The 23,442-nt window shown below is 41.9% G+C and overlaps 1 pseudogene; it reads right to left on the bottom strand.

Moving 5' to 3' along the window:
* Positions 1 to 8,291: 8,291 nt before the first annotated feature.
* LOC144458959 (5-hydroxytryptamine receptor 1F-like) lies at positions 8,292 to 15,509 on the bottom strand (annotated as a pseudogene).
* Positions 15,510 to 23,442: the final 7,933 nt, after the last annotated feature.

Below are 23,442 nucleotides of genomic sequence, written 5' to 3'. Positions count from 1 at the left end.
GGAGAGAATTGAAAGGTCGGTTAGCTCCTATATTAGGAAGTGGTTGGGTGCTCCTAGGTGCCTAAGTAGTGTTGCATTGTATGGAAAAGGGATACTTCAGCTGCCAGTATCTAGTTTAACAAAAGAATTTAAATGTACCAAGGTCAGGACAGAGCTGTTGTTATCTGGGAGTAAGGACGTGGTAGTTAGGAGTGTGGCTCCAAATCCAACCGAGGGGAGGAAGTGGAACCCAAGATCGGCAGTTCAGGAGGCAGAGGCAGCTCTTAGGCATGCAGAGATTGTAGGTAATGTTCAGTTTGGCCGGGGAGGCCTGGGGCTTGGCTCAGGCAAACCAGTATGGAATAAAGCAGGTCTCAAAGATAAAAGAAAGCTGGTTGTAGAACAGATACGTAGACAGGAAGAGATGCTAAGGGGTGCAAAGGTAGTGGCCCAGGCTAAACAGGGACAGTGGTTGAATTGGGAAAGTGTAGAGAAGAGAGAAGCTTAGTTGGAGGGACCTGTGGAGTATGGAGGAGAATCGTATTAGATTCCTGGTAGGGGCTACATACGATGTGTTATCAACCCCCCAGAACCTAAAACTGTGGGTAAATGAGGATCTGTCATGCCCATTGTGTTCACGTACCGCAACCTTAAAGCATATTTTGTCAGGCTGTAAAGTTAGCTTGTCACAAGGCCGATATACATGGCGACATAACCAGGTGTTGAAATGTTTAGCTGCAGGCATCGAAGGGAAACGAAGACAGGCGAATTCAGAAGGTGTTAAGGATAGGAGTTTAGTAATTCAGTTTGTCTGTGAGGGAGAGAAACACAGAAGGGATAAGTTAGTGAGGAGGCAAGGGTGTGGCCGCCTTGTGCTTGTGATTGGGAAATGCAAGTAGATTCAGGGGGAAAGCTTGTTGTTCCCCAGGAAATAGTTTGTACCAGGCAGAGGCCTGACTTAGTGTTGTGGTCAGTGAGTCAACGGATAGTTTATTTCATTGAGCTGACAGTTCCTTGGGAAGACTCAGTGGAAGAAGCCTATGAAAGAAAAAAGCTTAGATATGCCGACTTAGGAGCAGAAGCTGAGCAGCGAGGATGGAAGACTAGGATTTGTCCAGTGGAAGTGGGATGTAGGGGATTCGTAGCAAGATCAGCTGTCTCGCTCCTGGGGGAACTCGGAGTGCGGGGACAGAGTTTGAGGAAGACAGTGAGGGAAATGTCAGATGAAGCAATTAAATCCAGGAAGAGGAAGTATTTAAGTGTGGGAGTGGCCTATTTCAATCCATTTTGTTTGAGGCCATGCGGCAAGGTGAGTGTGCTTGCTGATCCTGTAAGTTCATTTAGCTCCTTTGACTTTAGCTTATATTGTAGTTATGCTATGTAGCGTGTGAAATAGAGTATGGTGAATGTGCTAGGAAAGGTAGTATCAGCCCTGTTTCTACCTGGAGCTCGCATGTACGGAGCCTGGGTTTGGTTGAAGATGGCAGTGCTGTTTGGGCTGAGAAAGCCATGTGTAAATAAGGAGGAAGTCCAGGAAGAGGAAGGTTATTTAAGTGTGGGAGTGGTCTATTTCAATCCATTTTGTTTGAGGCTATGCGGCAAGGTGAGTGTGTTTGCTGATCCTGTAAGTTTATTTAGCTCCTTTAACTTTAGCTTATATTGTAGTTATGCTATGTAGCGTGTGAAATAGAGTATGGTGGATGTGCTAGGAAAGGTAGTATCAGCCCTGCTTCTACCTGGAGCTCGCATGTATGGAGCCTGGGTTTGGTTGAAGGTGGCAGTGCTGTTTGGGCTGAGAAAGCCATGAGTAAGTAAGGTAAAGGAGGTTATTGGGTTGGTGCAGGGAGGGGAGCAGTGAGACCTGGCATTAGGGGAGTGTCTCTGGGACGCTAGAGATCACTGTCTAGCCTCCTGGAGGTGTCGTGGAACCAACTAGACGAAACACTGGTGAAAGGAGGTTCCCACCCGATGACTCCAAAGACATGCTAGTTATCACTGCTCACTGGTTTGTATAGTTAAGCCTTGCCATATTAACTTATCATAGGGCTTAGGTTTTTCACTGAGTGTTGATCCTTTCTCTAGAGCACAAACTTCTTGTGTTTATTTGAACACCACTGCAGTTTCTGGATTTTATTCGTTCATCCCAGCAGTTTGGACTCTATTTTAACCTGCAGCTGTGTTTTTCTGGACTCTTGCTTCCCCTTTTGTTGATTTGCTCCGTCTTGTGCGTCCATGAGAGTTAACCACACAGACAATATCAACAGAAGAGTTTATTCACAAATAAATGAGTGGCATCTCAATGAGAGTGTGTGTGAATTGGATTCATTAACCCATCAACATCATTCCTGTTCTTACCAGACAACCTGTGGAGAGTGCAGATACCTTCCTGAAATCAGTGCCTTCTGATTTATTCATCTATCATTAATAGGTCTCAAGTTTGGTATTCAGCAAGCCAACACCTATTTTATATGAGACACTACTTATGACAACTTGGTCATCATCATCATCATCATGATTATCATCATTATTGATAAAGTTGTGACAAGTAACCACCATGATTGCATGCATTTACAGGCACACATGTATATCGGTTTTGTACAGTTGCCAATTGATTGAATGACTTGCAAGAGAAAGCTGCGGTCTTTAGAACTTTGAATGTCGACATATAACGCAGAAGGCTTCAACTGGGATAGCTGTCGTGGGTTCTGTGTTCACATTCACAATCACAAACTTCATGTCATGACACGAATTTGATAGATATCAGAATAAGCCTCATGAAAACGTGTAGATGCAGGCACGCTCATCATGCATATCGATAAAATTACCTAAATGTGTGCAGCTTTAATGGCTTCACGGAGAACTCTGTAGATATTCATGTTGGCTACATCGTGAATTAGCTATTTTCAAGCATTCATGTTCTAACTCAACGCTTGCAGATAACAATGCATTATGCAGAAACATAACACATTCTGACGTATTTTGGAATTTTTGAATGCTTATTTGCGAAAAATAGTACTTACAATTGTGTGATGGCTTTCTCATGCAGGCTGCCATCTTCCTGGAAAACTCGCCTGGCTGGATAGTTTCACAATGCATCCTGGGAAATTCAATCTTCCCCTCAGTTGAGATGGATTCGTGAGTGTGCATTGCATGGCCCTTCAATTCAAGTGGGGATTTTAAGGGCTGAAAAGCACTTCCCTAATGTTTGGGACACCCTAGCCCTTAGCGGGAACGCACAAAAACAAGGGCTAGGGCCAATTTTGAGGGCAAGTGTTGAGTATGGGAACAAACCCCAAAACTTGCTTGCATTGGTTGGGTTGGTTAGCTTTAGGCAAGAGGAGTGAGACTGATTTAGGTTAGTGTAAGAATGTCAGGGTAAGCCAATCAGAGGCAGAGTTAGGCAGATTAGCGTGGGTTATGCCTTCACTATCCCAGGGAATGCAAATTAAAGTCAGGGTCACCGTGTCAGTTTTCTCTCGTCACATACATAGTGTCTTTTTGAAATAAACCTCTGTGTCCGTGTTTACAGGAAATGTATGATTTGCCTTTCTTTACTTACATGGTAAGGCTTACGCAGCAAAAGAACTTGGTTAGATCATGGTTTCTGTTAAACTGATGTTTAAGCACACTTTAAGCACCCTTCCTCTCAGACCATCAGGTCCCGGGGCTTTGTTGGGCCTGATTTTGAAGAGGCACATGTCATAGCTACCTATTGCAGATATTACTGCAGCCTGTCTTTGGGTCTCTTACATCAAACCTTCCATAACCGATTTTCAGATCATTAACAAACTGACCACAATCTGCAGTATTCACACTTTGCTTTTTCCCTTCCCTGTCCATCGTCCTATTAAGCCCCTCCCATGCTTGCTTCGCATTCATGGTACAAAACCTTTGCTCAACCTCATTCTTCAAATCAATTTTGCTGTACAAACTTAGAAAAATGCAGCTCTTTTCTCATTTAAACATGCTTTAAGGTCTTTTAAGAGCCATGGTTTGTCATTACTGAACACCTTAATTGTCTTTGTGGTGATGACAGCGTCATAGAACTTAATATAGCTTGCCATTGTATCTATCAGTTCATGTGAATCAGAGCATGTGTCACCTGTCAACATCTGCCAATCTGCAGTGTCAAATCAGTCCTTAAACTTCTCCTCTCCCTCTTAAGACCATTGCTGTTCAGTCTTAATGAGTGTTTTTTTCAAACTTGACTTTTTATAAGCCATGTTTGAGTCCCCATTGAAACAGTAGAAGTCAAATGTTACATCTGCCTCCACGTGCAGGGGCGACTGTAACAACACACTTATATACTTTCATATAAATACCAAAGACAATAATAAACTTCCAAGAGTGTAGATGTAGATAAAACAATTTAATATCCATTGAACAGTTAATTCAGTTGTTTCTAGTTTGAGGTGAAGTGTACATATATGCTATCTATTTCATTACTTTCAAATGTAATAAAAAGTGGAAGATAGAATGTAATAAGTGTTTTGTAGGATATAGCCTATCGCTGTCAATTGTGATCATTATTGTAAAGTGTTGGCATGTAATTTTAAAAAGTCATATTCATAACAAAGCATAGTTCAGTGTGTCATTCCTAAAAATGACAAAATAATAAAAATATAAAAATAAAAAGTCACAGTTGACTTGTCCTGTGCATCCCTCAATCATATGCTGACTCCTTAAAATGGCACTCAGCCATCTAAACTCTGAAAACTCCTGATGGAAGATTTTTCTTTCACATTGCTGTAAAATGGTCAGTTTAGAAGCAAAGTTTTTAAAAACTTTCACCTGGGGGATAACTGCTGATTTACAATGGTCCCCCCAGTGTTAAATAGGTGATTACGGCCCTGCATCACAGCGCAGCTGCTCAGAGTTTCATTCGCAACAAACGGCAGAAATATGTTGACGCTGAAAGCTGTGTTTCACTCATCCATCTCAGAAACCCGGTAAAACTCTCTCTGGGTCAGACTCTGGACCAGAGTCAGGTGCTGGATCAGCTGGTACAGCCTCTCCTCGGTAGCGATGTCAACCGTGTTGGTGGCCACGACAAAGTCGCGGAGGTCCCCATCAAAAGTGAAGCCACCTTCCTCCTCCAGGCACCGACCCGCTTCTCCCCAGACAGAGAACAACAGACCAGGCACCAGGATCAAATTCTTGTGGTGGTGGCAGCAAAACGCTCACACGCTGACGGTCCTCATGGCTCTCTGATCTCCTCCAGTGTCAATAGTCGTGCGTAGAAGCGCAGTGTGCCTTTATTGAACAGTGCTGGAAGAGGGAGGGAGCGCCCAGCGAAACCCAAAATGAATGATTTTATTTCTATAATGATTTTTGCAACATTGCTATTTGCACTCAGTTGCATTTATACCATTTTTTTAGAGACAGAGTCTATACAACACACAACCAGTGTTATTTGAGATTCAGACGATGACAGCCTCGAGTTGACTTGAAAGCGTTTAATGAATACACCTTAATTAATTCACATGATGATATCCTCATCAAGAAGAACCAAAACCCGGCTGAGTTAACCGATTCTCAGTGAGGCTGCTGATGGAGAAAAACTGTCCACCTCAATACAGCAGAAAACAAAACACACACATTTAAAAAAAAATCCGTAGCGTGTTTAACAAATAAATTGTCGGTTTAATAAATTGTCACAAACGAATAGATGGCATTATCTCCAGTGGAGGACTTGCTGATGATGACGTAATGACAACTCTGAGGTCAGACATGTTGTTACGGACCTGATGGTTCCATGGTTGCTATGTTGTCTCTAGGTGCATCTTTTCACGCATTTAATCATTTGAACCAAAACAAACTTTCTGTCGGAGAGAAAAGCAGCAACTCAACTTTCACTCGACGATGTTTCTGGAAAACAGACTACAAACTGAGACCTTTTGCTTCCGGACCTCTTCTTAAGACCTGCTGTCACTGACAAACGGACTCATTCACGGTAGACGAGAGATTTTGACACTTTCTTAAAGCCCAGATCAGGTTGGTATTTTACCGTTAAGACTTGACGAAAATGTACTGATGTAGGCAAAATGTAACCAATATTGGCAATGTTTTGCCTACATCACTAGGCTAAGTTACTATTTTATTGTAAATGAATCAAATAGGACTGACGTTTGACTGTTACCTGAATAGGTAAATCTAAAACTACTTTCTTTGGTTTACCAACTGTCTGTTTTATCTGTCCAACAAACAGCCCAGCATAAATATGCTAATAAAAATATAGCTTATATGTTTTTTAACTTCTTGGTGATATAGGCCATCAGTGCTGCAAGCAGTGACACAGGCATTGCAGCCTTATTATTTGAAAATGCTCATAATTCAACCATTTTCTCAATATTCAGGATACTTTTCATTAATGAGTATTTTACACTAAACCTCATTTAAATAACATGATGTCATCATACTGTGAGAGCAACAGAGAGGTGTGTATCATGGAGATTTTTCTAGAAAGAAATGCTGATATGGTGCTGGCTTTTTCTCATTCAGCAAGAGAGTGTAAAATTGGCATGTTGTTGAATATCTGGAAAAAAATGTCCCTCTGTAAAAGACAGCTATGTCTACTGTATGCATGGGCAGATTATGAGACAATGGGCCCCTGGGCACAGATATGCAAAAGGCCCCACCACCTCTCCTTCACAGGGTCAGGGTGGTTTTGCCTCTATTTTGTTGTTTGTGTTTCTCTGTAGTCATGTTTTTTTTTAATTTAATCTTTAATTAATCAGGCAGTCTCATTGAGATCAAGATCTCTTTTTCAAGAGAGACCTGAGAGCAAAGCAACAACCATAACAACAAAAACACACAGACACAAACAGGAACAACACAACAAGGATTTAATAAAAACAATTACATGAATCATGAAAAACATCAGATAGTGAAGCTTTAAAAACTCCAAGAGGAACAAGAGATTCAAGGTTCAGGGTCGATTGTAACTCGTTTCATTTATAAGGTGCATAGTACCTGAAACCAGACCTACCAACATTTGTGCGCATGCAGGGGATATCTAAGGTTGGGTAGTTACTGGATTCTGTACTGTAGTTATTGGATTTGAAAGAGAGAAGAGATGTGAGGTAGTTTGGTAGCTTTAACAGTAGAGCTTTATAAATAAATAACATGAGATGGATATTTCTTCTTGTCTGTAAGGAAGTCCATCCAGCTGTTTGATACAGAGAACAATGATGAGTACGAGTATGAGTATGTTGTGTCTCTGAGGTCATTTTTTTTCTCTAAACAGTAATTTTATGTCTTAATAACATGTCCGAAAAATTATGCATAAAATGTCCGATATATTACTGATAAAATGTCTAAGAAAAATTGTTGAAATGTCCGAAAAAATACTGAGAAAATGTTGGACAATATTAATAAAATGTCCCAAAAAGTATTAATAAAATGTCCGAAATATTACTAATAAAATGTCCGACAAAAATGGATAAAATATCTAAAAATATATTAATGAATTGACCGAACAAATATTAATAAAATGTCCGAAAAATTATTAATAAAATGTTGGAAAAATATAAATGAAATGTCCCACAAATATTTCTAAAATGTCCGACAAATAGCTAATGATAAAATGTCCGACAAATATTAATAAAATGTCCTAAATATTATTAATAAAACGACCGCCAAATACTAATAAAATTTCCTAGAAATTATTAATTAAATGTCCGCAAAATTATAAATAAAATGTCCGAAAAAATATTGATCAAATGTCCAAGAAGTCTTTATGTCTGAAAAGTAATTCATAAAATGTCCGAAAAAAATATTCATAAAATGTCCAACATTTTTTTTATAAAATGTCAGAAAAATATTAATAAAATGTCCGACAAATATTAATAAAATGTTTGACAAATATTGACAAAATGTCCTAAAACACTATTAAGGGTCAAATGATGTTTAAGTCATTTTATGTCTCGTTTAAGTAATATTGTGGCTCTCTAAGATCATTTTGTGTCTGTCATTTAGTCTTTTTTAAGGTAATTTTGTGTCTCGTTGAGGTCACTTTGTGTCTTCTGTGGTTGTTTTGTGACTGATCACCTGTAATAATAAGAATAGATATTAATGGTTTAAGTTAACAAAATAATCATAAATATTACTGAATTATACATTTGTAGATATGCGCCCTTGTAAACATTCTGTATCTGTGCTGTAATTGTTGCCAGTCATCAGTTGTTTTACCGGTGATTTACAATGGTCTACCCAATGATACATAGGTGATTACGGCCCTGCATCACAGCGCAGCTGCTCAGAGTTTCATTCGCAACAAACGGCAGAAATATGTTGACGCTGAAAGCTGTGTTTCACTCATCCATCTCAGAAACCCGGTAAAACTCTCTCTGGGTCAGACTCTGGACCAGAGTCAGGTGCTGGATCAGCTGGTACAGCCTCTCCTCGGTAGCGATGTCAACCGTGTTGGTGGCCACGACAAAGTCGCGGAGGTCCCCATCAAAAGTGAAGCCACCTTCCTCCTCCAGGCACCGACCCGCTTCTCCCCAGACAGAGAACAACAGACCAGGCACCAGGATCAAATTCTTGTGATGGTGGCAGCAAAACGCTCACACGCTGACGGTCCTCATGGCTCTCTGATCTCCTCCAGTGTCAATAGTCGTGCGTAAAAGCGCAGTGCGCCTTTATTGAACAGTGCTGGAAGAGGGAGGGAGCGCCCAGCGAAACCCAAAACGAATGATTTTATTTCTATAATGATTTTTGCAACATTGCTATTTGCACTCAGTTGCATTTATACCATTTTTTCCATGTTTAGAGACAGAGTCTATACAACACACAACCAGTGTGATTTGAGTTTCAGACGATGACAGCCTCGAGCTGGCTAGAAAGCGTTTAATGAATACACCTTAATTAATTCACATGATGATATCCTCATCAAGAAGAACCAAAACCCGGCTGAGTTAACCGATTCTCAGTGAGGTTGTTGATTGAAAAAAGCTGTCCACGTGAATACAGTCGATAGCAGAAAACAAAACATACTCATACATTAAAAAAAATCCGTAGCGTGTTTAGCGTGTTTACTAAATCGCCACAAACTAATAGGCTAGATGGTAGGTTGTTCCTGCAGTGGAGGACTGGCTGATGACGACGTAATGACAACTCTGAGGTCAGACATGTTGTTACGGACCTGATGGTTCCATGGTTGCTATGTTGTCTCTAGGTGCATCATTTCATACATTTAATCATTTGAACCAAAACAAACTTTCTGTCGGAGAGAAAAGCAGCAACTCAACTTTCACCCGACGAAGTTTCTAGAAAACAAACTGAGACCTTTTGCTTCCGGACCTCTTCTTAAGACCTGCTGTCACTGACAAACGGACTCATTCACGGTAGACGAGAGATTTTGACACTTTCTTAAAGCCCAGATCAGGTTGGTATTTTACCGTTAAGACTTGACAAAAATGTACTGATGTAGGCAAAATGTAACCAATATTGGCAATGTTTTGCCTACATCACTAGGCTACTATTTTATTGTAGCCTAAATGAATCAAAGAGGACTGACGTTTGACTGTTACCAAGTCTGAATAGGTAAATCTAAAGCTACTTTCTCTGGTTTACCAACTGTCTGTTTTATCTGTCCAACAAACAGCCTAGCATAAACATGCTAATAAAAATATAGACTTACTTAGGCCTATATATTTTTTAACTTCTTGGTGATATAGACCATCAGTGCTGCACTTTTTTGTTACATAGCCTACTGGCAATCTCTGCATATATACTGTGTATATACAGCTGAACTCACAATAGCATGGCTCTTGGTAAGTGTGGGTATATGACTTCATCCTGTGCTATTTCCTGAGACATCAGCATGTCATACACAACACACAACATGAGATACACAGGTGATACTCCTGTGACCCAACCCTTCATCTCTGACACAGAGCATTGCAGGCTGCCCCTCTCACCGTCCTGGTTTACAGTTATGAAGCACTGTTTATTTTTTTTAAGAAACACTGACATGTTTAGTCAGGTTTCTAAAGCATTTCAATGCAACAGTTGCAGAAGACCATATTTGAACCCATATTTAATAATCAAATGGATTTTTTTGGCCCATTTTGTGCTAAAAAAAAAACTGCATTCAAGTCCTATAGTGAAATAACAATTTTTTTTAAAAGAATTTGGGGTCTATGATTTATGATGGTTCTTATCTGACACCCTTTCATATTTCTATGTTTTATTTGTGTTTCCAGTAGTATTGTACATTAACATAATCTCTGATTAATGAAGGCTTGAGCCTGAATCCTGTCAGAGAACCATTTACTATGTGATGTAATTGTAATTTGATAATGTTATAAGGTGCTCTGTGATTTTAAATGTATTTCTGTTTTCACTGTGTTCCACCCTTGTTTTATATTGTGGTACTGTATGACAAGACAAATATGGCTTCCATTTGTATGCCTTTCAGTTTGCCATCCAGTATTAAAAAAAACTACAACTCCCAAAGGGTGGAGCTTCTACCACCAGGGTGGCACACTGGTGTATTGCATACAGCCAGTGATTAGACTGATAGTGGTTACTTTTACCAGCCTGTCCATTGTTGCCTCATGTATGCTATGATGAAGGTTGAATAGATCTAAAGTTCAACAATAAAGTGAAACACTGCATACATGTAAGCGTGCGGAAATCTTTTTCTACCCATCTACAAGCAACAATGACAAAAAAGGACAGATTTTAGCTTCACAAATGTCAATATTCACTGGTCTTGTGTCATACTGAAGTAAATATATTTGGATTTTGGACTGCTGCTCAGACAAAACAAGCAGTATTATTTTCTGACTTTTTATTGCCCACATCGTGAATACATTGAATTAAAAAATTCATCAACAGATTAATGAAAATAACTGTCAATACAATGAGAACTTATGTGCAACATCATCTGCAGATATCAGCCTAACAAACATCATGCCCCACTCTGACTGTTATCTGTCCGTAGAAGAAAGTGGCCTGAGGCTCCTCCGGGTCAGAGCAGAGAAAGGTAAACTGCTTCCCTCTTGTGGTCAAGAGGGAACCTGCAGGCAGTCCACCCTCATCTTGCCATCAGCATCCTGCCACACACAGCAGGATGCGGGGGTATTTTCATGGTGACACACTTTACATGGCTACTCCTCACAGTGATGTTTAAAGTCAGTGCTAACAGTAAAAATGGAGGAGGAATACTTGGAGTCATCACAGGTTGAACTCTCAGAGCTGGTAGGCGGACCAGGATGTGTGGTGGTCAGAGTGCAGGGGTCGCTGCTCCTGCCGTCATCTCCCTCCGCCCTGACCTCCTCTCCCCTGCCCACCACACTCCCCAGACGTGCTCTTAGTTTTTGCCTCAGTCCCTGGAGAGCACCCTGGAAACGTCTGCTAAGCAGAGCGTACAGCAGTGGATTGATGTCAGAGTTCAGCAACACCAGCCAGTACGAAAAGGTAACAGCAGAGGGTGGGACGGGGCTGGATTGGCCTGAGATTGCGGTTTCTGTGGCCTATGTAAGGTGTCCAGCAGAGGAAGAAGGCAGAGATGGCCAGGAAGAGACGCACCACTCCATGGTGGTTATGGTGCTGCTGGGAGTTCTGCAGCTGTGGGTGGGAAGTGCTCTGAGCCAGAAAGGAGAACAAACGTCTGGATGTAGAGTTATTATGCTCACTAGCAGAATCAGGGAGAGCATTGCTGATGTAATTCCCCTCTTCTCTACTGATCTCACTCACAAATTGTCCACTTACATGATAAATCAGTCTCGAGGGGCTGTGGAGGTTCCCACAGTCCTGGAGTGATCACCAGGAGCAAAGTCAGAGCTTGGGTTCCTGATGGCTGCACAGAATCCTCCAATGTGTGAATTCTCCTGGCGTGGCTGCGGGCCACCTTGACGATGTTCACATAGCAGAAGAGGATGACCGCTGCCGGTATGAGGTAGCTGAGGGCAGCCATGAAAGCCGTGTAACTTGGACTGCTGGCCCAGTTGACTGCACAGCTGTACATGGGATCCACATAGATGACCGAGCTCCAGCCCAGCAGGGGAGGACAACTGGTGACCAGAGCCTGCAGCCAGATCCACAGAACCACGGCACAGGTCCTCCACAGGGTGCAGCGGGCACTGTAGCGCAGGCAGTCCATGATGGAGTGGTAGCGGTCCAATGCAATAGCAGCTAATGTCAGTACAGAAGCTGTGCAGTACACAGAGGAGGTGTAACCCATGTACAAACAGAGGTCCTGTGAGACAGTAAAGAGACAGAATCTCATCACATGCACATTCACTGCATCAAAGAAAAATAACAGGTCAACTTTAGATCATGTCAGACACTACTTTACTATTGTTACATTTCATAGTGCTGAACAGAGATGACATACAGTACAGTTCACCCATCCACGGTTCATGATGGACAAAGCAACAAAAGGCATCACTCCAACGCCCACCAGGAGGTCACTGATGGTCAGGTTCATTATCAGCACTGACGTCACCGAGTGGAAAATCTTGGTTGCAGCCACAATAACAATGACAAGAATATTACCTACACAGAAATACAACCAGTCAGACTGATTGGATCCTATGTCACACAACCATATTTTCCATCTGTAACCCAGCAACATAAATCCACACTGTGGTAAAGCTGTGACTTCATAGCTGCATTCAGAAAAGTGCAGACAGTCTAAATCTTCTATTTTGATATGCTGATATTGTACTGCACAGCACTGCAGAACGCTGAGCCTATGATTGTTAGTTAATCGAGCGTTCAAGCGAGTAGCTTTTGTTGCTGCTTAACATGTATAGAAATCTTTCATCCCCACTGCAGTAACTATTCTAAACATTAATGCCACTGACGTCTCGCTTCAATATTTTGACTGTTAGGTACAAACAGTTTCTTCTCTTTAGATTGCACTGTTACACACTGTTACATCTTCATCTTGCTTTTGTTGGCCGCATTAAATCTTTCACCTTGTAAGGAAGATGCCTATGACCCTTTCATTTTCCACTGTCAGTGTCAACATCAAAAATTATAATGAATCAATAATCCACTCTATGTTGTAAACAAGAAGTCTTAGCAGAATAAGCAACACAATAAATTCTCACAATGAACAGCCATATGATAAACTCTTACCCAGTAGTTGGAGCTCAGCTCTGCTTAATAAACATCTCAGTGATTTGTGTAACAGTCAATCAATATGCAGAATAACCAGAACAAACATTGCTCAGATTATAATAGTGAAATTGAGAACAATAACTAAAATATGTTACACTATTTTCTTTATTTACTACACAGAACACTAGGATGTTTGCTGTACAGAGTTGATGAATAGTCTTTCTGTAAGCTGAAACCATTTCCCTCGGTGGAAACAAAGCTTGTATTTACTTTCACAGATAAGAAACAATAAATTGCGAATTGCGACAGTAAAGCCGCCACTAAAATAGCATTTTAAGTCTTGTGTGTGATTTATCCTGGCTTCATATGTGCAGAGGAAATATCCACTCATCGGTAGGCTAATTTATACAATGTAAAATGCCATAGGCTGGCGCTAATAACGTTAGCATGTTGCATTTGTTTGGAAAACATGTTTAGTATGACAGTTGTTTTGTCAGTGAATGTTGTGAGTTGTAATGGAGCCAAATTGTGTGCTGTTACCTTTGTTAAATGTTGCTTTTGTCCCTGGCTTTATGTGAGAAGAAGGAAAGATCGCGAGCCGCTAGGCTAATTTATACAATGTAAAATGCCATAGGCTTGTGCTAATAATAGCATTTTGTATTTGTTTGGAAAACATGTTTACTATGACAGTTGTTTTGTCGGTGAACCTTCTAAGTTGTAATGGTGCCAAATTGTGTGCCGTTGTTACCTTTGTTAGATGTGTTGTCCCTGGCTTTATATGAGAAGAGGGAAAGATTGCCAGCTGCTAGGCTAATTTATACAATGTAAAATGCCATAGGTTTATGCTAATAACGTTAGCATTTTGTTTTTGTTTGGAAAACATATTTAGTATGACAGTTGTTTTGTCGGTGAACCTTGTAAGTTGTAATGGGGCCAAATTGTGTGCCGTTGTTACCTTTGTTAGATGTTGCTGCTGTCCCTGGCTTTATATGAGAAGAGGGAAAGATCGCTAGTTGCTAGGCTAATTTATATAATGTAAAGTGCCATAGGCTGGTGCTAATAAAGTTAGCATGTTGCATTTGTTTGGAAAACATGTTTAGAATGAAGGTTGTTTTTTAGGTGAATCTTGAGAGTTGTAATGGAGCCAAATTGTGTGCTGTTACCTTTGTTAAATGTGGCTTTTGTCCCTGGCTATATATGAGAAGAGGGAAAGATTGTCAGGTGCAAGGCTAATTTATACAATGTAAAATGCCAAAGGCTTGTGCTAATAATGTTAGCATGTTGTATTTGTGGGGAAAACACGTCTACGCCGCTCTTCGGACTCAGGTCCTTTGCGCACCATGAACCCTGCTCGGAGGGGTTACTAGCACCCCTATGTACCCGAGCATTCAAATCTTCAGGGCGCCCTGGAGAGAGAATGGCCACCCCAAGAGCAGGACGTGACCGAAGCCAGCCAAGACGAAGCTCTGCCTCCTTGGTCCCCCAAGGACCCCCATACTAACAGTATAAGCCCCAGGTGTCCCCCCTCAGGAATGACCAGGACCAGCCACCACAGAGCGGTGCCTTCCTAGCCACACCAAGGGCAGGAAGGACCGAGGCCAGCCGAGACGGAGCTCTGCCTCCCCGGTCCCCCAAGGACCCCATACTAATTCCCAACATTCTCTGTGCCCCATACACCGCACGAACCCAGAGAAAGCCTGTTCCATTTCCTGTGCCCCCTACACCGCACAACCCCAGGAAAGGGGGACAATGACAGCCAGCAAAATGCCATAAGGTGTCTTTTACCGGGCATATTGTAAACTTGTTGTTGAAACATTGGCAAAAGCTATTTCCCCAAGGGTTTGACTAAGTCATGGTCTCAGTTTACTTACCCAGAACGCTAATTGTTCAACAGAATCAAAGTGAAGTTCAATTCACAGGAGGTTTATTTGCACACAGCAGCATACAACAAGAACCCTCCCCCACAGTTCACTACCAGTTCAGATACTGTAGGCTCAAGTTCACTATGCATTAGTTCAATTACAGTTTATTGAGCCCCCCTTGGGCGGCTCTAGTCATCCACCCCAACTGTACTGTCAATATAATGTTTGCAGTGGTCCATGATGTCTTCGCGCCCATGCTGCTCTTCAGACGCAGGTCCTTTGCGCACCATGAGCCCTGCTCAGAGGGGTTACTAGCACCCCTATGTACTCAAGTATTCAAATCTTCAGGGCGCCCTGGAGAGAGAATGGCCACCCCAAGAGCAGGACGGACCGAAGCCAGCCAAGACGAAGCTCTGCCTCCTCGGTCCCCCAAGGACCCCCATACTAACAGTATAAGCCCCAGGTGTTACCCCTCAGGAATGTCCAGGACCAGCCACCACAGTGCGGTGCCTTCCTAGCCATCCCAAGGGCAGGAAGGACCGAGGCCAGCAGAGACGGAGCTCTGCCTCCCCGGTCCCCCAAGGACCCCATACTAATTCCCAACATTCTCTGTGCCCCATACACCGCACAAACCCAGAGAAAGCCTGTTCCATTTCCTGTGCCCCCAACACCGCACGAACCCAGGAACGGGGGACAATGACTGCCAGAGGAATGCCATAAGGTGTCTTTTACCGATCATATTGTAAACTTGTTGTTGAAACATTGGCAAAAGCATTTCCCCAAGGGTTTGAATAAGTCATGCTCTAAGTTTACTTGCCCAGAACGCTAATTGTTCAACAGAAGCAAAGTGAAGTTCAATTCACAGGAGGTTTATTTGCACACAGCAGCATACAAAAAGAACCCTCCTCCACAGTTCACTACCAGTTCAGCTACAGTAGGCTCAAGTTCACTATGCGTTAGTTCAATTACAGTTTATTGATCCCACCTTGGGCGACTCTAGTCGTCCACCCCAACTGTACTGTCAAGATCATGTTAGCAGTGGTCCGTGATGTCTCCGCACCCACGCTGCTCTTCAGACTCAGGTCCTTTGCGCACCGTGAGCCCTGCTCGGAGGGGTTACTAGCACCCCTATGTACCCGAGCATTCAAATCTTCAGGGCGCCCCTGGAAAGAAAAATGTATGTTCCAGCTACGTGTGGAGCCTCAGTAGGCTCAACTCCAGGTAATGTCAGCAGTGGTCCGTGATGTCTTCGGGCCCACGCTGCTCTTCGGACTCAGGTCCTTTGCACACCATGAGCCCTGTTCGGAGGGGTTACTAGCACCCCTATGTACCCGAGCATTCAAATCTTCAGGGCGCCCCTGGAAAGAAAAATGTATGTTCCAGCTACATGTGGAGCTACAGTAGGCTCAACTCCAGGTAATGTCAGGTCCTTTGCGCACCATGAGCCCTGCTCGGAGGGGTTACTAGCACGCCTATGTACACGAGCATTCAAATCTTCAGGGCGCCCTGGAGAGAGAATGGCCACCCCAAGAGCAGGACGGACCGAAGCCAGCCGGGATGAAGCTCTCCCTCCTTGGTCCCTCAAGGACCCCCATACTAACAGTATAAGCCCCAGGTGTCCCCCCTCAGGAATGTCCAGGACCAGCCACCACAGAGCGGTGCCTTCCCAGCCACCCCAAGGGCAGGAAGGACCGAGGCCAGCCGAGACAGAGCTCTGCCTCCCCGGTCCCCCAAGGACCCCATACTAATTCCCAACATTCTCTGTGCCCGATACACCGCACGACCCCAGAGAAAGCCTGTTCCATTTCCTGTGCCCCCTACACCACACAACCCCAGGAAAGGGGGACAATGACAGCCAGTGAAATGCCATAAGGTGTCTTTTACCGGGCATACTGTAAACTTGTTGAAACATTGGCAAAAGCTATTTCCCCAAGGGTTTGACTAAGTCATGGTCTCAGTTTACTTGCCCAGAACTCTAATTGTTCAACAGAAGCAAAGTGAAGTTCAATTCACAGGAGGTTTATTTGCACACAGCAGCATACAAAAAGAACCCTCCTCCACAGTTCACCACCAGTTCAGATACAGTAGACTCAAGTTCACTGTGCGTTAGTTCAATTACAGTTTATTGATCCCACCTTGGGCGACTCTAGTCGTCCACCCCAACTGTACTGTCAAGATAATGTTAGCAGTGGTCCGTGATGTCTTCGCGCCCACGCTGCTCTTCGGACTCAGGTCCTTTGCGCACCATGAGCCCTGCTCGGAGGGGTTACTAGCACCCCTATGTACCCGAGCATTCAAATCTTCAGGGCGCCCCTGGAAAGAAAAATGTATGTTCCAGCTACGTGTGGAGCTACAGTAGGCTCAACTCCAGGTAATGTCAGCAGTGGTCCGGGATGTCTTTGTGCCCACGCTGCTCTTCGGACTCAGGTCCTTTGCGCACCATGAGCCCTTAAATTCATTCAAATCTTCAGGGCGCCCTGGAGAGAGAATGGCCACCCCAAGAGCAGGACGGACCGAAGCCAGCCAAGACGAAGCTCTGCCTCCTCGGTCCCCCAAGGACCCCCATACTAACAGTATAAGCCCCAGGTGTCCCCCCTCAGGAATGACCAGGACCAGCCACCACAGAGTGGTGCCTTCCCAGCCACACCAAGGGCAGGAAGGACCGAGGCCAGCCGAGACGGAGCTCTGCCTCCCCAGTCCCCCAAGGACCCCATACTAATTCCCAACATTCTCTGTGCCCCATACACTGCACGACCCCAGAGAAAGCCTGTTCCATTTCCTGTGCCCCCTACACCGCACGACCCCAGGAAAGGGGGACAATGACAGCCAGCGAAATGCCATAAGGTGTCTTTTACCGGGCGTACTGTAAACTTGTTGTTGAAACATTGGCAAAAGCTATTTCCCCAAGGGTTTGACTAAGTCATGGTCTCAGTTTACTTGCCCAGAACTCTAAATGTTCAACAGAAGCAAAGTGAAGTTCAATTCACAGGAGGTTTATTAGTGTCTTTAATTAAATCTGGCACTTATAAATAATTTTGTCAAGCTAAAAAGCTTTTGCTTTGTAAGCTAGAAATAGAAATGGCTAACATGTGTCAAATTAGCAGTCAAGCTCTATAGCATGAGGGAGAAACATGGCTGGTGACACAGGGACAGTTGTAACCTCTTGTTAACTGTCCCTGTGTCATCGGGTGTTCACACTTCCTGATGCACAAAAGCTAACGTTAGCTAGCATAACATCAGCTAACTAAATAACATCACCACAGCTGGCCAAACGGGAATGGTGAAATGTGATTGGTTGGTGCTTCACCGTGTCATTGAAGCACAGAATGAAGTTGAGGCCATCTTATTAGCTTATTACTAGGTTAGGCAGGCTTATTTGTACACACGCAGCGACAAGTTTCAGGCGTCAGAAGCATAGCTCCATGTTGCCGGCTTCTATTGACGAATTGATGAATTGTAGCCTGTCGCCTTGCAGCTGGTAGTGTGAATGCCTTCATAAGCCATGTTGGTAGCCATAAGCATGTTATATCAAATAAAGACATTTCTTGCTTTACAATTTGACTGAATTTTTTTATATGTAATATGAATGAGGTAACCATTATCTTAATTTTAATAATTAACAATACCAATAACATAAATGCTAAGTAATATTTACCCTTTTGAATATTGTTGATTAATTATTTAGCCTTTTTCTTAATTATGTAGCCTTGTAGACATGTTACAACCGCCCCTGGCATGTGTTACAACTGTCCCTGTACACTGGGAGGATTGTAACATTGGAGTCACTGCCTTTATATGAATTTTGCAACCTGAATATATTTCTTAAAAGCACTTTCATACATTGTTTCTGTAGCTGACACATTAAAGTTTTTAATATAACAAATTGGCTGTTCCAGTGTAAACAGTTTCTGATTTATTGGGAAATTGTGTTTAAAAAAAAGTGGGAAAAAGTGTTACAACTGTCCCTGGTCTCCCCTACACATTTTCTTTTACATTTCAATATTTCTTTTAGGATGTGTCCTAAGTCCTCCTATAACATCCTATCATGGCTATCATCCAAAAACTGTCGTGGGTTAACACATATTGCTGCACACTCACCTAGGAGGAGAGAATGTTCTGTGATGTCACAAAGGCTTGTGCTTCGTGTGACGTCATCATATTTAAGGCGTTCTACGATTCGACAGGGTTCTGTCTTTCGTGTCTGGACACCTGATGAATATTTTTATTTTAGGCTAATTTAATGACTAATGTGTTATTGGTGCGAGTGAACAACAAAACGTTAGACACAACATTACTACAGTTACCTAATATATGTGCTTTAACATTAAAAAAATCATATTAACCATATTAACGTGAAACATATTAAATGTTATCATTGTATGACCCTCTGATTTTCATACAGATGAAACTAATTAGATCACAAAGGTATCCTACATATTAGATAGCCCATTTTACAATGCTCATTGTAACATATTTTTCTTGGAAGTTATTCTTATGTACTCATTTTCTTCACAAAATAATCAATATCAAGATCCTGTCGTAACTAAGGAACATAACACTGCATGCAAGATCAATAAATAAAGCAACTAATCTGTGATAACTACTGTTATGCTGTTGTTCATCTAATACCATTATCAATATAATTTACAATAAATACCAGGGACTTTGTATGAGAAAGAAAACATTTTCTTGTGGTGCTTGTGTCAAAATTACCGAACATACTGGGCTATCAACTGTTGATCCAAACTGCCCTGTCTACCTTCTGTGTCGAGTTAAGAAGAAAAAGGAATTTTCTGAAACCTGAAATCTAGTACAGTCTGTAGGGAAAAAATGTCTTTTTGTCCTTTTTCCCTGTGTCACTCCAGTGTTTACAATGTTATCAGACTTTAAAAAAAAGGGTCCTTGAAATGATCATCAAAATGTGATGAGAAATTCTCAGACAGATAAATCCTCAGATCTGTCTGAAAAATTAAACCCAGTCTTATTAACAAACTATCCGAGACTCAATGATTCTATTGCATTTTAACAATGATACTGATAATACTAAAAACAACAAAAAATTATTAAAAAGTGATGTCAGCTTTATACTGTATTGCCCTTTAGTCATTTCAGTATGTGCTCACACCAGCAGTGTCCTTCCACTAATTTGTAATAGCTTTTCCAGAGTAAATCAATGGACGTCTCAAACTTTGCCCTTTTGCTGTCATGGGTTTTGCTTTATCTTTATCAAAACATTTAAAACTGAATCCCATCTCTGCTCACACTCAAACTGTTGTACAGCTTTGCCTTGATATCATTGAATCATTTTAAAAAAATCCTCCCAATAATAATACTGGTGGTAAAGTATCAATTAACTCAGTAATCTGCTAATGTATCAAACACTAACATCTGTTCATCCGAGAAATAAGAGACTGGTTGATGTACTCTGGGATCCCACATTCACTTAAGCTTATCTATGTCTCCACTAAACGAGACCCCTGAAATCAACCACAATGGTTATATTAAGTACTACAATGATTATTTGTGTGTCCACACTTACTTGAGGCTAATCCCAATGACGTGACAGACGTCAGTTATCACACACCAGCCACATATTTGGATAAAAAAGACAATTATTAGTGTGTAGTAGAGTCAAGCAACTGTTGATTCAGCCAGAAGCACCACAGTGGGAAACAATTTAGCACCACTGACTTCTCATAGGGACTGTCAAACTCCCAGAGATCCTTATGAATTACATACTGTGTTACACTATAATGACCCAACATATTAATTGTCATCATTAAAAGATGACCTCTCTCTACAGGAGAACACATTAGCCTGTTAAAGAGCACTTGAAACATCCAAAGTCTGTGAATATGACAACTTTCAGATAGGCCACAAGATTTTGTATACCCCGCCAATCTAATAATGAGAATAATAATTATCTGTACGTCTGTGGGACTTTAAGTGGCTATCCTGTGCTATTTTAGACCAGAATCTATGAACAGAGCAGCATGTTAATGCATTATTCTTACAGAATCAAAAGCAGAGAGGAGGGTCATCAACCCAGCTGCCTTATATATTATACTGGCTTTCACACTGTAGGCAGTTCACAGGTTGCCCTGTAATTGTGGACTTTGTAAAGCTTGGTTGCACTGTAGGGAAACTGGCCGATTGGGAGAGGTCAAAGAGCAGTTCCTACTGTGGCGGTAGAATGGAGACTTGACAGGGCTGACTGCAACTTATAAGTCTGTCAGACTCTGGTAGGACCATGGCCACATTTGGATTAAATGTGTATGCAAGAAAATTTGGTACAGTTTGGACTGGATACAGTGCGGGCACTTGGACATATTTATGGTCTTTACTTTCTCTGTGTTCATGTCATTTGGCCTCTGTAACACTGGGGATGAAGTGCTATATAAATAAATTTTATTATTATTATCTGTCTCCAGTAGAGGGCAGTATTGACTGTTCCCTGTAGCCCATAATACATTTGGTAGGGATTTGGTAACTGGGAAATTAGTTCAAGAAAATTATGAAACCAGTTTGAACACTCCTGGTTTGTTTTTAAAAAAACTTTTAGATCTCACCTGGAGTAAGGATTATTATATTTTTATTCTGTTGGTCCTGCGCCCTTTAGAAGCACAAAAGTGTGTCCTAATTTGTGTCCTGTCAGTAACAGAAGCAAGATACTAGCACACTCTGCACAGTAGAATGGCTGTATTTCCACTTATGCAGCTGCAGCAAAGGAGACACTGCATGTGGGTACATCCCATCAACAAGAAAAGGAAGGAACATGGAGCATTTCACAACCTAGTGCAAGAACTACGCCTTCTCAGGGCAGCTTTCTTTAACTACGTCCGTATGAGCGCCAGCCAGGCGGCGACACTATCTTTTCTTGTAGATGACTTAAGAAGACGGACAACAGCGTTCAGGGAGCCTATGGAGCCTAAACTTACTGTTGGTCTGAAGTGATAGAAACAAGACACTGCTCACTTCTCACAATCAGTGTATTAAGCACTTAAATCATCTGGCATATACAATATCTTTTTCTTTAGGTTACCACTGGTCAAAAATCAAGTAGCTGTCATTTCTTGAAACAATCAGTAACATGTAAACAAAGTGTCCTCTTTTTGAAAACAGTGAAAAGGCACATCCTAATCATCCCATAATACTTCTGGAAAGACAAATTAAATGTACACAAATAATTTACATCCTTTATTATGGTAAATGGACTTGCACTTGCATAGCACCTTTCTAGTCTACCAACTAGTCAAAGCACCTTTACACTACTTATCACATTCCCCCAATGTACACACGCATACATGCACTGTTGGCTGAGGCTACCGTACAAGGTCCCACCTGCTACTCGGTTTAACATTCGGCAGCAGTTTGTGGTTCAGTATCCTGGCCAAGGATGTTTTGGCATGCTGATTAGAGGAGTCATCCAATCTTCCTACCAGTGGTTGACCCGCACCACTACCTGAGCCATAGCCGCCCCATTACTTACTTGATGAACTAGATGTTGTTTCAGAATAGCATAATGGCCAAATTATAACAATATTAATGAAAGAAATAAAAAGAACAATTGATCAGGAATTTCTATTTTGTGTTACTCGGCCAGTATGGGGATGGGTGTTGGTAAAGGTAGGGTTGGGGCATTACTGCTGTGAGGAGGCAGTAGAGAGCACCATCAGTTGTGCACCCAGTTTGCAATTAGGCTTAACAGCTGTATTTTAAACTGTCCTTTATTTGTTATGATTTTTTTTAGCTTAGGGACCAAGCTCATCAAAGAACTTTCACCTTTTTGGTAATGGCAAAGAACTAAATTGTTGCTGGATCAATGGCTGGTGTAGATGTATAGGCCTACCTCTTCCTGTTTAAATTAAAGGAAACGGTGCGTGTGTCAGAGTTTTGAAGTCCAGTTGAAATCTACCTGGAAACCGTCTGGAGCTCTGTCAGTGTATGAGTAGAAGCTGATTGGGGTTCCAGTGCCTTGCTGCCATTCCCCAGGGGTTCAGTTTCAGACTTTATATTTGAGTCAGGGGAATGTGGAGGCTGGTTCATGGTCTGTTTTTGCCCATTTAAATGACCCCTTGAACTGAATTGAAAAAAAGAAAGAAAATAGAAAAGAAAAAGATCATTGGCAAAAAGTTGATCATCAAATTAACTATATTACTATCCTTCATAAGATTTGCATCATGGGTTATAACAGTAGGAGTAACCTAATAACATGGTCAACCCTTGTAAGTGCGGTTTATACGTCATTCTGTTGAAAAGTCTGTAATGTGTGGGATGTTATCAATGTTGCTTGAAACTTTTTTTTGTACGTGTGTAAAAGACCAGATACTTTCATTTTTTGCTCAGTGGTCCTGAGTAATTTACGAAGCTCAGAGCTTTAGTAACTTAATCCTTTTTGATCTAAAGGCCTAAAATTAGTAAATTATATTTTTACTATTAATCAGTCTTTAAAATAACTAAAGCAGACAAATATAGTTGTGGAGTAAAAAGTACAATACTTCTCTCTGAAATGTAGTGGAGTAGA

The sequence above is a fragment of the Epinephelus lanceolatus genome, chromosome 2, assembly GCF_041903045.1.
Source record: "Epinephelus lanceolatus isolate andai-2023 chromosome 2, ASM4190304v1, whole genome shotgun sequence".
Lineage (NCBI taxonomy): Eukaryota > Metazoa > Chordata > Actinopteri > Perciformes > Serranidae > Epinephelus > Epinephelus lanceolatus.
Note: the sequence above shows the minus strand (reverse complement) of the source record. Positions and strands in the feature narration are given on the sequence as shown.